The sequence below is a fragment of the Ochotona princeps genome, chromosome 5, assembly GCF_030435755.1.
Source record: "Ochotona princeps isolate mOchPri1 chromosome 5, mOchPri1.hap1, whole genome shotgun sequence".
NCBI lineage: Eukaryota > Metazoa > Chordata > Mammalia > Lagomorpha > Ochotonidae > Ochotona > Ochotona princeps.
The window spans coordinates 102,563,928-102,579,129 of NC_080836.1; the positions used below are offsets into that span (position 1 = coordinate 102,563,928).

General features: G+C 43.6%; 1 protein-coding gene across 2 annotated transcripts in view; it reads left to right on the forward strand.

Annotated features, from left to right (window-relative positions):
- Positions 1-15,202, forward strand: part of DIS3L2 (DIS3 like 3'-5' exoribonuclease 2) — a 371,962-nt gene that overhangs the window by 31,029 nt on the left and 325,731 nt on the right. Inside the window, exon 1 of one of the 2 annotated variants that reach the window (XM_004577199.2) lies at positions 3,772-3,909. The exons of the other annotated variant lie outside the window; for it this stretch is intronic. The gene's annotated coding sequence lies outside the window, so the exon portion shown is untranslated. Of the gene's footprint in view, positions 1-3,771; positions 3,910-15,202 lie in introns of those variants that run through there. 2 annotated transcript variants of the gene reach the window in all.

Genomic DNA, 15,202 nt, shown 5'->3' on the forward strand with positions numbered 1-15,202 from the left:
AGTAAATAAAATAAATCTTTAAGAAGTTTTATTTTGTTTATTTATTTGAGAGACAGTGAGGTAGAGAGAGAGAGAACACTGCCCAGCTGCTCACAGTGACTGGGACAAGAGCTGAGGACTACGCCCAGCTCTGCGTGGATTGCGGGAGTTTCGTTGTTGAGCCTTCCGCTCCCATCCAGCATCTGCGTCAGTAGGAAGCTGGGATTAGGAGCTGGAGTCCCAGGGTGGGGCAGATGCTTCTCAGTGGGTTCAACTGTGGGCTGGGCGCCTGCCCTAGACATGTTTTTTTCTTAATGCTGGCTGGTTGTGTCAAGATAATATGATAATTTTGTTTAATTTTGTTTCATCATTATAGGTTTTTAAAAAATAGGCGAGTCTGAGAGTCACACACACACACACACACACACACACACACACAGCAGCAGTAGCAGCACTCCTATTTGCTTTTCTCCAAATGTCTGTAAAGGTTCTGGCTGGGCCTGAGCGGAAGCTGAGAGCCAGATACCCAAATGCAGCTTTCCTGTGGGAGTGGCAGGAGCCTGCCTCCCAGGGGCTGCTCCAGCAAGAAACTGAGGTCAGAAGCCGGAATTTGGAACTGAGCACAGGTGCTCCTATACAGATATAGATTTTGCAACCTGCATTTTAACTGCTAGGCCAAAAAAATAGTTTACATCATGTTTATTTGTTCACATATTTATTTGAAAAGCAAAGAGAGACGATGGGTTGTCTCTCCATCTGCTGCTTAGCTCCATGTATACCTGTGTTATCTGAGCTAGGCTGAAACTCGGGCCTGGATCTCAGTCTGGCCTTCCGCGTGGACTGCAGGGCCTGAGCATCTGTGCCATCATCTGCTGATTCCCAGGTACTTTAGCAGGAAGTTGGACCAAAACCAGAGGAGCTGGACTCCATCCTCGGCACAGGATGGGCATCCCAGCCTTAACCTGTGCCACAGTGTGTGCCACCCCGCCCCTGTGACATATCTTCTAATGCCATTTTTGGTGAATGTGTTGATGTCCCCTCACATGCTGTTTTGCTACTAGGGTCTGCTATTGAGAATTTTAAAGAAGAGTAGAAGGTGCTTTTATGCTCCCCAAATGTTTCAGTGTAAGTAGTATGTGTTTACTTACCTGTGTGTGTGTGCACACAGAGGGGTAGATGGGCTAACAATGGTGACTGATTGTTGTTGAATGTGATGATGAGCATATGGGAGTTCACTAAAGCTGTCTTTGTATTTTGTACACACACATGTGTTAGATTTATCTCTTTATTTGAAAGGCAGAATGACAGAGATGGGAGTGTGTGTGTAGGAGAGAGATAGGTAGATAGAGAGTGATCTTGCATTCCCACATGTGACCAAGCCAAAGTCAGGGTTCTGAAACTCTCCTGGTCTTCCACATGGGTGTCAGATGCCCAGGTCCTTGGGCTGGCATCTGCTGCTCAGTATATTAGTAGGAAGCAGGGTTGGAAACCAGGTCTTCCAATAGGAGATGCAGGAATCCCGCTTGGTGGCTTAAAACACCATACCAGAATGCCCACTCCCCATTGCATGAATTTAAAAAAAATTTATATATTTTTATTGGAAAGGTAGATTTACAGAGATAAGGAGAGACAGAAAGATCTTCCATCTGCTGGTTCACTTTCCAAGCAGCTGCAGTGGCCGGAGCTGAGCCTATCTGAAACCAGGAGCCAGGAGCTTCTTCCAGGTCTCCCATGTGGATGCAGGGTCCCAAGGCCTTGGACCATCCTCCACTGCTCTCCCAGGCCACAAGTAGGGAGCTGGATGGGAAGTGGAGCTGCCAGGTTATGATGTGGCACTCATGTGGGATGCTGGCACATGCAAGGTAAGGGCTTTACCACTAGGCTACTGCACTGGGCCCCAATTGCATGCATTTTTGTAAATATTTTACTTGGAAAGTCTGAGTTACACAGACACACATATGGAAGGTGGGGGGCAGAGAGAGAGAGAGCGAGAGAGACAGACAGACAGACAGACAGAGACAGACTAATTTTTGCCTGTAGTGGTTCACTCCCCAAAGAGCTACAGTGACCAGAGCCAGGCCAGTAGGAAGCTATGAGCCAGGAGCTTCTTCTTGATCTCCTCCAAAGACTTGGGCCATCCTGTGCTGCTTTCCCAGGCCATAAGCAGGAAGCTGGATCAGAAGTGGAGTAGTCAGGACACAAATTGGTGCCCAGATGGGATGCTGGTGCCACTAGGATTAGTGTTCCATGCCACCGCATCAGCCCCAGTTGCATGTACTTTTACATTTCCGAAATAGAAAGTGAATCAGCCCTCACTCCACCCCTGCTGCTCTGTTTCCCTGCAAAGATGATGCTGAGGAGAGGTGAGGAGACCTAATATGGACTTGGTTTGATAGTAGGAATATGAAATAGAGGTGATGGTTTCTACAACCTTCCAGGATAGCTTTTTCAGTGGTGCTGAAGTAGTGTCCTTGGCATGCTTTCCAAGGAATTCTCAGGTTGGCTTTGTCATTGCTCAGGTTTACACATCCTGACAGACACATTCCAGTAAGGTAAGCCCATGGCCCTACGGTATGAGAAACTGAAGCCTTGGGAGTTGTGTTCTATAAGACATTTGCTTTTGGTCTCTGAAAGTGCGTGAGTCCTGACATCAGGAGTCTCCCTGTGTTTCTTTAGGTTCTGGTGAGAAGTTTACTCAGTGACTGTTTCTTTTTGATTTCTCAAGTTTCTCTGTGGTTTCCTTCCTCCCCTGACTGGATGAGAGATTTCTTTTCATTCTAAAGGTTTTGTTGTGCTTAACTTTGACTTGAGCAGTTTTCCGCTTGTCTAGAATTTGTCTCCAGAATGTGTGTATTTTTCCCAAAAAGAGAGGTTGCAATAAATTTCAGGGTACTAAGATGCCAATTGATATACACATCTTTAAAGCATAAGAAGTAATCTTGTTTGTTCCAATTTGATCATCCTGTAGATGACCTTAATCGTGGTAATAAAAATGTGAGAAAGAAGAATGAGATTGAAATCATCTTATTATCGTGTGCAAAGTACATGTGAGAAATGAAGCTGTTTGTTGGGAAATGAAGCAGTTCCTGCCTCATAGCATTGTGGGGCCTTATTTGGTAGCTGAGCTTATGTTTGAGAGCCCCTAGACGGTGCCCTCCGTGTTGCGTTTGCATGCTGCCTCAGTACAGGTGTGACTCGGGCTGTGGGTGATGTGTGAGCAGCACTGGGGTACTGCGGTGGCATCACGGTGATTCTGCCTTCACAGGGTGGTGGGGAAAGGGATACTGTCGCCCCGCTAGTGTGCATCATGCACTTCCTGGCGTGTCTGCCGTGCTGTGTATTACCCCAAGACATGAAAATATGAAACTCCAGCTTTCACCAAATCTGCTGTTAGACACCAAGATTTTTGAGCACTATGTGAATTTATACATATAAAAAAACAAACCTCAGGAACAAGGGACTGTTCAGTTTTCCTTAAAGGGTTTCCTTAAATCCTAGGAAATGGGGCAATATTTAGTATTTTAAGGACATCTATTATTATGTTCCAAAATGAGAGTTGAGAAACATGACAGAGACTTCTCATTCCTTTTCATTAGTAGCAAGGCCTATTGGCAAGCTCCCTTGAGTCTGAATGTGACAGTAGGCCATAGTGAATTATCATCATGTTACTGCAGGCGTGAGATAGAAATTACTCTGTAGAAGTACTGTGTAGAAGGATGTGTAAGACATGGCCTTTGCTCCTCAGTCATTTATAGTTGAGGGTGTCGCAGAATGCCTCTTTGTATGACTTCATTTGGTGAACATTTCCCAGGTGCCCTCTGTGTGCCGGCTCCTGCGGGCACTGGCGTTAACGCAGTCAACAGGACAGACAAGGACCTTAAAGACTTGACCTGCTGAAGGATGTGATTGTTCAGGACTTTGCAGGTGGAGGTATGTGTTCCGGCATGGGGAAGAGAGGGGAGGGCACCGAGACTGGGCAGGAAGGGCACTCTTCATTTCTCTGTGTGTGTTCTGTGGGATTTGCCATGCAGGTCAGATAGATGTGAAACCATCAACTGTAGGACTGCAGAAGAGGTTGTCCCAAGAGCTAGGGAAATTAGGGAAGACTCAGAGAGGGAGAGAAGATGCAATCTGAGCCATTCTTTAATGGATTAAATGCGATAGAAAATAGTTATTTATTTGAAAGGCAGAGTAACTGCTGGTTCACTCGCCACTAGCTCTGGACCAGCTGGAGCCAGGAACTAGGAACTCCATCCAGATCTTCCACGTGGATGGCATTATCTGCTGCCCTGTCAGGCGCATTGACAGGAAGCTGGTTGGAAGTGGAGCAGGTGGGGCTCAGAGTAACAGTCTGATATGGGATGACAGCAACACAAGCTGTAGCTTAACCTGCCCCCAGTGTTGGTCCCTGGGTAAAATGTATTTATTTATTTTTAAAATTTTACTTCTTTTTATTATTATCATTTTATAATACAATTCCATAGATCGTGGGATTTCTCTTATCCCCTCCCCAAATCCCTCCCTCCTCACTGAGTTCTCCTATATAATTACTATAGTATAGTTCTTCATACACAGTCATGTCCATCATTGTGGGCATGGACAATGGCAGGGAGTCCAGCAGCCTATTGTCAAGATATAGTTAACAGTTTCATTGGGAGCCCATCTTTGGTCTGGAAGTAGAGATGCATACTACATTGTATCCTCACATCTGGATATGATAATCTCCATTTCACAGTTACTGTATATTCCCTAAAATGAAGGCCAATACAAAATCAAGAACAGGAGGAAAAATAGAAACTTACTATGCCATGAAGTTTAACAACTTGCTGCTAGATATGATAGTCTCTATTACACAGTTACTATATATCCCCTTAAATGAAAAGTTATAATACAAAATCAACAACAGGAAGAAAAATAGAAATTTACAACACTTTAAAGTTAAATTACATGCTACTAGATCTGATAGTTTCCATTACACAGTTACTATACTTCCCCTTAAATGGAAAGCCAGAAAACATAATCAACATCAGGAAGAAAAAAGAAATTAACAACACCAAGAAGTTAAATAACATGCTATCAAATGACTAATGTGTTGCTGAAGAAATGAAAAAGAAAAGTAAGAACCTTCTTGAAGAAAATGATGCTACTATATGATCTATGTGTCACTGAATAATTTATTGAGAAGAAAGTGTTTTGAAGAGATGAAACTAACAAAAACATCAAAATCCATGAGATATAGTTTCTGTTGATCTTTGTTGTGAAATGTATCTCCTGTAGGAAACAAATAGATGGGTTTTGATTTTTAATCTGGTCTATTAATCTGTGACATTGGATTGATGAGTTGAAGCCATCTACATTCAGGGTTAATATGAATGGGTGGTAATTTGGTTCTGTCATTTTAGGAATGGGTTGTTCATTGATTTAGTCTTCTGTTGTCATTTTGCTGGGATGTTCTTCACATTTGCCTTTGGTTTTGGTAGGTGCTATTCCTCTGTCAAGAGAACATCTTGAAGTATTCTTTGTAGGGCAGGTTTGGAAGAGGCAAATTCTTTTTACTTTTCTTGACTGTGGAAGAATTTTTCCTTTTCAAAGGCAAAGGAAAGCTTTGCTGGGTACATTATTCTGGGCCGACAGTTTTTTTCTTTTAGAATCTGGAATATGTTGCTCCATTCTCTTCTTGCCTGTAGAGTTTCCTGTGAGAGATCTCCTGTGAGTTTAATTGGCATTCCTTTATATGTCAACTGATTTTTTCCATGTGCACATTTAAGGATCTTTTCCTTATGTTTGACTGAAGAGAGCTTGGTGATCATGTGTCTTGGTGAAGATCGCTTTTGGTCAAGCCTGTTGGGAGTTCTGTGCCTCTTCTGGATGTTGTTTCTCAATTCTTTCTCTAGATTGGGGAAAATTTCCCTTATGATTTCATTAAATACATTTGCAAACTCAGCTTCTCTTTCTGCACTTTCTGGGACTCCCATAACTCTTATATTTGTCCTCTTAATAGTGTCTTTCATTATTTGAATACTCATTTTTTAGCCTGACCGAGCTCTGCTTCCAGCTTTTTGTTTGTTTTCCCCTGGTGACAAGAAATATCTTCTAATGTTGAGATTCTTTCTTCTGCCTCCTTCATTCTGTTTTGGAAGCTCTCCACTGTACTTTTAATTTGCTCCATTGTATTCTTCATTTCTGATAGATCAGCTTTTATTTGATTCATTTTCAGAGTGACATATTGCTTGAATTCCTTGAATTTCTGCTTTATGTGCTTGTTGTTATTGATGAGAAGTTTTATAACAAGTGTTTTAAAATCTGTCTACCCCATTTTCTCGATGTCTTTCTCAGTGAACTCTGAGTTGGTAAAGGTATTTGCTCCTTAGCCGGGGAGTCTTCAGTAATATTCATTGTTCCTGTGTCTCTTCTTTTGCTCTTGGTCATTGTGCTTCTGGTTAGCAGAATGTTCTCCTTGGGGCAGGTTTCTAAGCTGTGTCACCCACAGGTTTACAATTCGATTTTACTTATTGTAGTTGGTACATGGCTTTTTGTTTGCAGTCAGTTGTGCCACTCCCTCCAGTGGGTTCCAGGTCTGGGTTCTAACGGTAGATTTCTAGCATGGTCTCCGTAGCCCTAGTTCCTGGTTCACCATGCTCTACCTTCTGTGACACTGCTGAGGCTGCATCGTTGTCCGTACAGCCTTTCTCCCACTTCCGGTTGCGGCAGGTGCCAGGATTAGGGAGACACCAGGAGTCCTATATAACTAGGATGGTGATGCTGATCTTGCTGGAACCTGTTGGCTGTTAGGTTTGGGTCCACACAGACCTATTTGACCTGTACAATGCCCAAATGGGTATTATTTTCCCTGTGGGACCAGTGCAATATATTGAGCTCAGTGAGTTATTGTGAGCCCAGCATAAGCACAGCTCACTGTTGTCCCCTGCAGTCTTAAATTCTTTGCCACAGTGTACAAAATGGTGCCTGATGTGCCACCACTAGAGTTCTTAATCTGCTGGCTGTCAGTTCTGAGGGCTACCCAGACCTGTCTTGAGTGGAACCTGTAGGATGCCACGTTGTTGCAGTTTGCTGAGCCAGAAATGAGCTCACTCCCAGCTCAGTGCATATGCGGTATGTCCATAGCCCTTGCCTCCTTATACAAAATGGCGCCCAATACGGCTCTAGGGGGCTGATTGTGCTATGAATTCCACCCTGTTCCTGCACTGCCCATCTGGGATCTGCTGCTTTGTCTGCTCCTGGTCAAATGAAACAGAGTAGCCAGATGGACAGTTCTTTGGGTTCACCTCCTGAGCTCCTGGTAAACATCCCTTTCCACCTTGTTGTTGGTGATTCATTCTTCTTTTGCTCTGGCTGCCGGTGCAGTTCAGATCACAACTTGTGAATGCCACTGGAGTATCAGTCACTGCATCACCACACTGTTGTTTTTGCTGCTTTCCTGTGTCTGTCAGTTTCCAGGTACCCCTCTGCTGTTGTTCTGTCCTGTTCTGTTTCCTGAAATATGCCCTCTCTGCCTCACACTGGCTAATATTTCTCTGTTTAAATGTGTCCTTACCCTTTTCCACCATCTTGATTCTCCCTTGGGTAAAATTTTAAAGTGGGGTTGGAGTTGAGCCTGTGTGGTAGAGGCTGACTGGGGAGAGGCAGTGAGAGTACACTCTGTGCACCTTGACCTCCCCGCCTTCTCCACTCCTTCCTGGCAGTGTGTTTGTGAGCTCAGGTTTCCTGTCATCAAAATACTCGCAATAACAAGTGCAAACTGCCCGTTTTGCTTGTCCCTCCCCTTCTTCACAGCCCAACTTCGCGTAAGTTGGCTGAACTAAGGGCTCTACCTTCCCCCCAGCCTGGTCACGCCTGAGCTGATTTTTCTTCAAGTGTTATCTGTTGTGTCATGAGGACAACGCTGCCTAAGCCCCTGAGACGTCTGTGCTGCTGAGCCTGGCTCTGGTTCTTTGTTTTGCAGTCTCAGCAGCCTTTGACTGCATTGCCTGCTACCTTCTTGAAGCCTTGATTTTCTTACATCACCCTCTTCCAGTAAGGCCCCTCTTTCCTCTTTGTCTGTTAACCTTTGAAGCTTCTCACGGCTTATTTCTAGACTCCCTTCTCTTTTTCCATACTTTATTTTTCAGGCTCATTGGTTCAGTTATAGTTTCTCCTTTGGTGACTCTCAAAGTTGACCTCGGTCCAGACCTCTGCAGGGCTCCGGCTTGCTGTTTCTTAGCATTGCTTGATGTTGCTTTTGTATCCCACTTAGCATGTCCAGTCCTGGGCTCATGATGGTGTTGCTCCTGTCTATCCAGTTATGCAAGCCAGAAAACTCGTTGTCGTTGGTCAGCCCTTTTCTCTTCTTTTTCATGGCAATTCATCTCCAGCTTTTATTGATTTTTTTGGCTTAATTCATTCTTGGTCTTAGTAGCGTATTTTTTTTTAAGATTTTTTTTTCAAATTGGAAAGGCAGATCTACAAAAAAAGGAGAGACACAGTGAAAGATATTCCATCCGCTTGCTCACTCCCCAAGTGGCTGCAATGGCCAGAGCTGATCTGATCTGAAGCCAGGAGCCAGGAGCTTCTTCCTGGTCTCCCATGTGGGTACAAGGTCGCAAATCTTCCGATCATCCTCTACTTCTTTCCTAGGCCACAAGCAGGGAATTGGAAGGGAACTGGAGCAGCCGGGACCTGAACCGTCACCGATACAGGATCCTGGTTCATACAAGGCAAGGATTTAGCCACTAGGCTACCGTGTTGGGTCCAGTGCTCCAGAAGCCTCCTAAGTGGGGGCCAACTCATTCTTGTCTTTTTGTCCCTGGTCCATTTTCTACCCTGAAGCTAGATGAATCTTAGGAGAATATAAATCTGACCTTGCCCTCCTTACTAATATACTTTAGTATCCTTCACTGTTTATAAGGTAAAAATCCAAACTTCCTAATGTATCCTGTTTTCCCTCCAGCCTCACCTTACCTTACTTTTCTCTTTGTTCTTGAAGCTGCAGCCCCATTCCTTGAGAGTGTTATATGCCTTCTCATTCCAGAGGGCCCATTCACTTTGAGGTTACCAATCAATTTGCATAATTGATTAATGTTTTTCTTCCATCTTATAGTCTTTGTGATAGGAAGGACTTTACTGTTTCTATGCTCGTTAAGGTTGGTCCCATGTAGGAGTCAATAGATATTTGTTCATTGAATGAATGAATGAACAAGTGAAGGTTTTAGTTAGAATCATAAAGCCCAAAAGGCTTATATTTGGACCACAGTGGCAAGGTTAGCTATCCCAGCATCTACTCTTGGGCCCCGTGATGGGTTTCAGGCAGGGTGGTCACAGAATTGGAACCACGTTAGGAAGGGCACACTGTGAGAGAGAGAGAGGTGCTGTTGGCCAGGTCTAGAATGATGACACAGAGACTGACACATTGGTGAGTGCAGCTTGAGTCCAGTGGACTGATGTGCACGTGAGTGGAGGAAGCAAAATTTCTATGAGTTTCACTATTTCAACCTCAAATTGAATGCTTACTTATATGAGGTTATTTATATCTGTAAAAGAGCTTGGGATTTTGGTGGGAATAAGGTGGTGGAATTTTTAAACAAACTTGAGCTGTTATTTAGCTAAGTTTTGGGTTGCACAAACAGATAAAATATTTCACAATCTAAGACGGTTAATTATATTTTTTAGTATAATGCTTTTAAAAGTCAAAGCTATGTAAACCCTGATTCCACCAAAAATTATAATCCTTTGTAAATTAGAGCCGTAGTTGGTGGTTAAACTTGAAGATGATACAGTGCTGTTTTTCTAATTTTTTTCTTTTTTTGTGTGTGTTCAGCAAATCATTGATTGAGTCCAGGAGCCCCACAGTTAGCTCTGAGGGTCTGCAGCATTGAACTTTAATTCCCTAGAGATTTTCACTGAGAATTTACAATGTTAGGCTGATGTTTTATTAAGGTGACTTTGTATATAAACCTCTCTCAGCTTTCCATTTTCTGCTCTTTCTCTTTTGTATAGATTCATTTGCTTCAAATTGGGTAGGGTCATTCCTCCAAGCTGATTCTTTTGTTGTTGCTGTTCATTATTTTATTCTAGTTCCTTCAGTTTTTAAAATCTTAAGACAAGTTTATTTCTGCAAAAGATCTTGCAGTTTTAGCATAAATTCTGTTGAATTAATCACTGCTAGCATCTGCATCTGCCACTTCAAAAACCTTACCTCCATTTAGGTCCTTCTTTCTTCCTGCTGCGTGCTTAGTCAAGTGTCTCCTGTACAAACATTGAGAAACACATGCAATACAGTTATACTTCTAACAATCTAATGTGATTTTGAAAGTTAAGAGGAGGTAGTGTAGTGCATTGATGCTACCCACCAGTTAGTTACCGTTTGCCTTTAAAAATATTTATTTATTTATTTGAAGGGCAGAGTTGCAGACAGGGATGGGGCGACAAAAAGTGAGGGAGAATGAGAGAGACAGAGAGACAGAGAGATGTTCCATTCACTGGTTCACACCCTCCATGGCCTCAATGGGCAGGGCTGAAGCCAAGAGCCAGGAGCTTCACCTGGTCCCCCATGTGAGTGCAGGGGCCCAAGCACTTGAGCCATCTTGCTGCTTTCCTGGGCACATTAGCAGGGTGCTGGATTGGAAGTAGAACAAAAGGGTTCTGAACCAGCACCCATATGTGATGCCATTGCCACAGGTGGTGTCTTTACCCACCTTACCACAGTGCTGGTCCAAACTTTTTACCTTTAGAAGTTTTATTTAGTTTTTGAAAGATCTGTCTTTTAGGAATTAACATTGTAGCATAGCATGACAAGCTTCTGACTATATAGTGCTGGTATCCCTGATAAATGCCCATTTAAGTCCCTGTTGCTTCACTTCCAATCCAGCTCCTTGCTGATATGCCTGAGAAAACAGCAGCAGGTGGTCCAAGTCCTTGGGTTCATGCAGCTACATGGCAGACCCAGAAGAAGTTCTGGGCTCCTGTCTGCTTTGACCTGGCACAGCTCCAGTGCTTGTGTCCATTTGAGGAATATGCCAGCTGATGGAATTCTTTCTCTGCATGTCCTTCCTCTTTCTATATCCTTTGGCACTCCAGCATACTACCTGGAGTTCAGGGTTGCTTTAAGCTGGTGTTTCATGTTAGTTATGTTGACAATACTGTATGTGCGTAAGCTCTAGTTAGGAGTGTTTCTGGGTTCCCGGCTGGAGCTTGGGTCAAAACTGACACAGGCTTAACCTGTATTCTACAGCAGATGTTTATTTATTTGAGAATGAAATACACACACACACACACACACACACACACACACAATCTTCCATCCCTTGGTTCATTCCCCAAGAGAGAAAGAGAGGGAGAGGGAAGAGAGAGAGGGAGAGGGAGAGGGAGAGAGAGAGAGACAGAGAGACAGAAAGAGAGAAAGAGAGAAAGAATCTTCCATTTACTGACTCACTCCTCAAATGACTACAACAGCTGGAGCTGGACTGGTTCAAAGCCAGGAGGCTAGAGCTTCTTCCAGGACTTCCATGTGGATACAGGGGCCCAAGTTCCTGGGCCATGCTCTGCTGCTTTCTCAGGCACATTAACAGGGAGCTTGTCAGAAGTGTAATAGCCAGGAACCAAACTGGTGCCCACGTGGGGTGCCAGCACCACAGGGTGCTACTGCACCACAGTGCCACACAGTACAGGGCCTGAGTGTGATTTTTCTAGTGTGTCTTTTCAGTGAAATTGTTGAGCTTCCAGGGACTGAGGTTTTGCAGGGAACTCGCTTCTACGTGTGTATATCTCAGGGCTTCAAGATAGTATCTCCTGCCCCGCCCCATGTGGCTTTAGAGCACACAGCTCAGTGTTACTCACACCACAAGGTGCTGATCCCTCAGCCACAGTGTTTGCTCTCTCTGGATTCTTGATTTTGAGCCCTTGGGGATTTTCATTTCTTTCTCAAGAGCTCAACTGTGTGTTGTGAAAGGAGCTGGTGATATTTTGCTCATCACTTACAGTGGTATGGTATCAAAGGCTTTTCAGGATTTTGTTACCAGAAGATGTTTGTGACACTCATTTCCAGAACATTGTGGTAAATTAGAGATGTTTGGGTTTCCAGAGGGACTCACTCTTGGTTCCTCCAGACTGGATCTCCTGGGACACAGGTCACTAGTTATCTCTGGGGAGGGGCTGTGGGTGTGACCCTTGCTCTGAGAAGGAAGAAGCATGGGCATTGGCCAGGGAACAAGTGAAGTTCTAGAAGGGGAAGAACTGTTCCATTGTGTCAGATGCCACAGCAAGGTCAAGTAAGACCAAGACTGATTTCACAATCAGCAAGTCTTGGCCAGAGTGGCCTCTGCGGGATGGATGGGAAGAGGCCCACTGTGTGTGTTCATTCTGGAAGGATGCTCCTTGGCCCTGCTATTCCCAGTTATCTCCTTCAGAAGGGCTTGTTTCTCAGTGTGTGGTTGTTTATGTTCTCATATTTTCAGTACTCTCTGGCTTCTGACCATGCCCTAGGTAGGTTAGCTTTACCTGTCAGGGAGGCTGGATTTAGTTACAGGATCTGGCTGGTGTGGACCTGTGTCTCTCAGAAGACAGAATGGAAGAGGCAGTGGTTGAGCTGAGGTAGTTAAAGAAGGAGGGTAGAAGGTGTTATCAGGTTCTTTCATTAACTTTTTTAGATCTATTTTATTTTATGTTTTGCTTGAAAGAGTTACAGAGAGAGGAGGGAGAGATGGAGAAATCTTTCTGCTGGTTCACTCCCCAAATGGCTACAATGGTCAGAGCTGAGCCACTCTGAAGCCATGAGCCAGGCGCTTCCTTGGGGTGTCCCATGTGGGCACAGGGACCCAAGGCTTTGCACCTTGTTTGTTGCCTTCCCAGTCCATAAATAGGAAGCTGGATTGGAAGGAACTAAACCTGGTGCCCATATGGGATGCAAGCATCGCAGGCAGAGGATCAGTCTTCTAAGGCACCGTGCCAGCCCCAGGTGTCAGTTTTTACATGAAGCTCTGCTACACAGAATTTCTAAAAATGATTACAAAACATTTAAAGCATACAAAATGGAATAGTACTTCTATCCTCATTAATGCTTCACCTAAATTGGTGAACTTTTGCACATTAGCCTTATCATTTTTTAAAAGTACCTTTTCCTTTAATTGTCTATGAATTTTAAAACCGCTTCTAAATTTATTTATTTACTTGAATGGTAGAGACGGACTGGGATCACTGCTCAAATGTCTCCAGCAAGCACGGTAGGGCCAGGCCAAAGCCAGGAACTAATAATTCAACCTAGGTCTCTTTTGTGGTTGCCAGGGACCCAGCTATTGCAGCCACTATCTGCCATCAACAGGGACATTTATGGAGCGTGGAGCCAGTACTCGAACCCAGACACTCTGATTCGGGATGTGGGTGTTTTTTGAACTGCCACAGCAAATGCCCACACACCATTTTTTTCTTTGAGGGACGACACATGAGTTTATTCCCTAGATGCTGCTAACAGCCGGGGGAGGTGGGGCTGGAGCTGGGAGCCAGGAGCTCAACCCAGGTCAGTCAGGTGGGTGGCAGGGACCTGATCACTGGAGGCATCTATCTCCGTGGCCTCTCCTGGCGGGCATGAGCAGGAGGCTGGAGTCGGGAGCCAGAGGCGGGCGCTGAACCTAGATATCCCAACTGCGAGGGCAGACATCTGCCCCAACTTTCTTCATTTTGTTAAGTTGTTTCAAAGAAATCCTTGGCATCGTTTATGCACATCTATAAAATCTTACTATGCAGTATGAATGTTTTTTCACATATAGTGCTATTCCTACACCTAAAATACATTGATTATTATTTGCTATCATCTACTATATAGGGAAGCCTTTTTTTTTTTTTTAATTTGAATGTGTGAGTTGTTCTTTCTTTGGTGACTTTGCACTTGTCCTGCCCTCTGCCAGGAAGGTTCTGCTGAAGTCAAGTCCTCTGCCCGTGCTGTGTGTCACTATCTCATCTCTCTGCTGCTTTACCGTATTACCTGTGTGCCTGGTTTCTGTCCATTCTCTTTCTTTAGGTTGTAAGTACCATCAGTGTAGAGACCTTGTAAGTCTATTTTTTCAGTATGTAAGACCTGCAGAGAGGGTGTAGCATACAGAAATGAAGTATGTATTTGGAAAGAACAGAGCTATTGGATTAACAATAAGGGATTCCAAATTTGTTTAATATTTTATAGCCATTATCTCTTTTCTACAACTGAGTTCTATTCCAGAACTTGTCTTTTCTCAAGAGCTTTAACCAACAGCTGTGTTTGTAAAAAGTACTGGGCTCTTGTCCCTTTCAGGACATTTAATCTTCTAAATCCTTAAAATATTTGGTAAAATGTAAGTGAATAAAGTCACTTCTGACCTGTTAAGAGGTGGCGTTTTTACTGACATAACTCTCATTTGAGATCACTTTATTTGAGCTTGCAGCTAATAAATCTGTTTGGCTCGTATGAGCAGGATGGAATAACCTTGTAGTTCCCATACCCTTTAATTATTTGGACTTCTTTTATGTAATGCATCATTTACATTTCACGTAAGGGGTGTTTTTAAATTGTAATATTGTCAGTTGTTGAGAATACTCTTTAGCATGAGTAAAAATGTAATTGAACAAAACAGGAATGATTCTGCAAGTAAAGACTTGGATTCTTTTGAAGACCAAGTAATTTTAGATCTACAGAAGAGTTGCAAGAATGGAGCGAAGAATTTCTGTTTCTCGCCAGATCCCCAATGTTGCGTTTTGCCATATTTGTTTTATTATTGCTGCCTGCTTGCTCTGTTTTTTTGGAGCTGTTTGAGAGTAAATTGTAAAGCCATCAGTTTTTATAACCACTGTACAATGATCAAAACCAAGAAATCAACATTGATATATACATTGATATACAGAATGCCTTTTACTAATGTATAAATGTTATTCAGATTTCCCAATTGTGTCATATGAAAAGAACTGTTGTGTGTATTAGTCTTTTTAAATCTGAAACAGTTTTTATTTTCGTGCTTTTTTTTTTGTTAAGACTTCAGGTCTTTTTTTTTTTTTAATATTTATTGGGAAGGCGGATATACAGAGAGGAGAGACAGGGAGGAAGATCATCCGTCTGATATTTCACTCCCCAAGAGACCACAGTGGCTGAAACTGAGCCAATCCAAAGCCAGGAGCCTCGTCCAGGTCTCCCACGCGGTGCAGGGTCCCAAAGCTTTGGGCTGTCCTCAACTGCTTTCCCAGGGCACAGGCAGGGAGCTGGATGGGA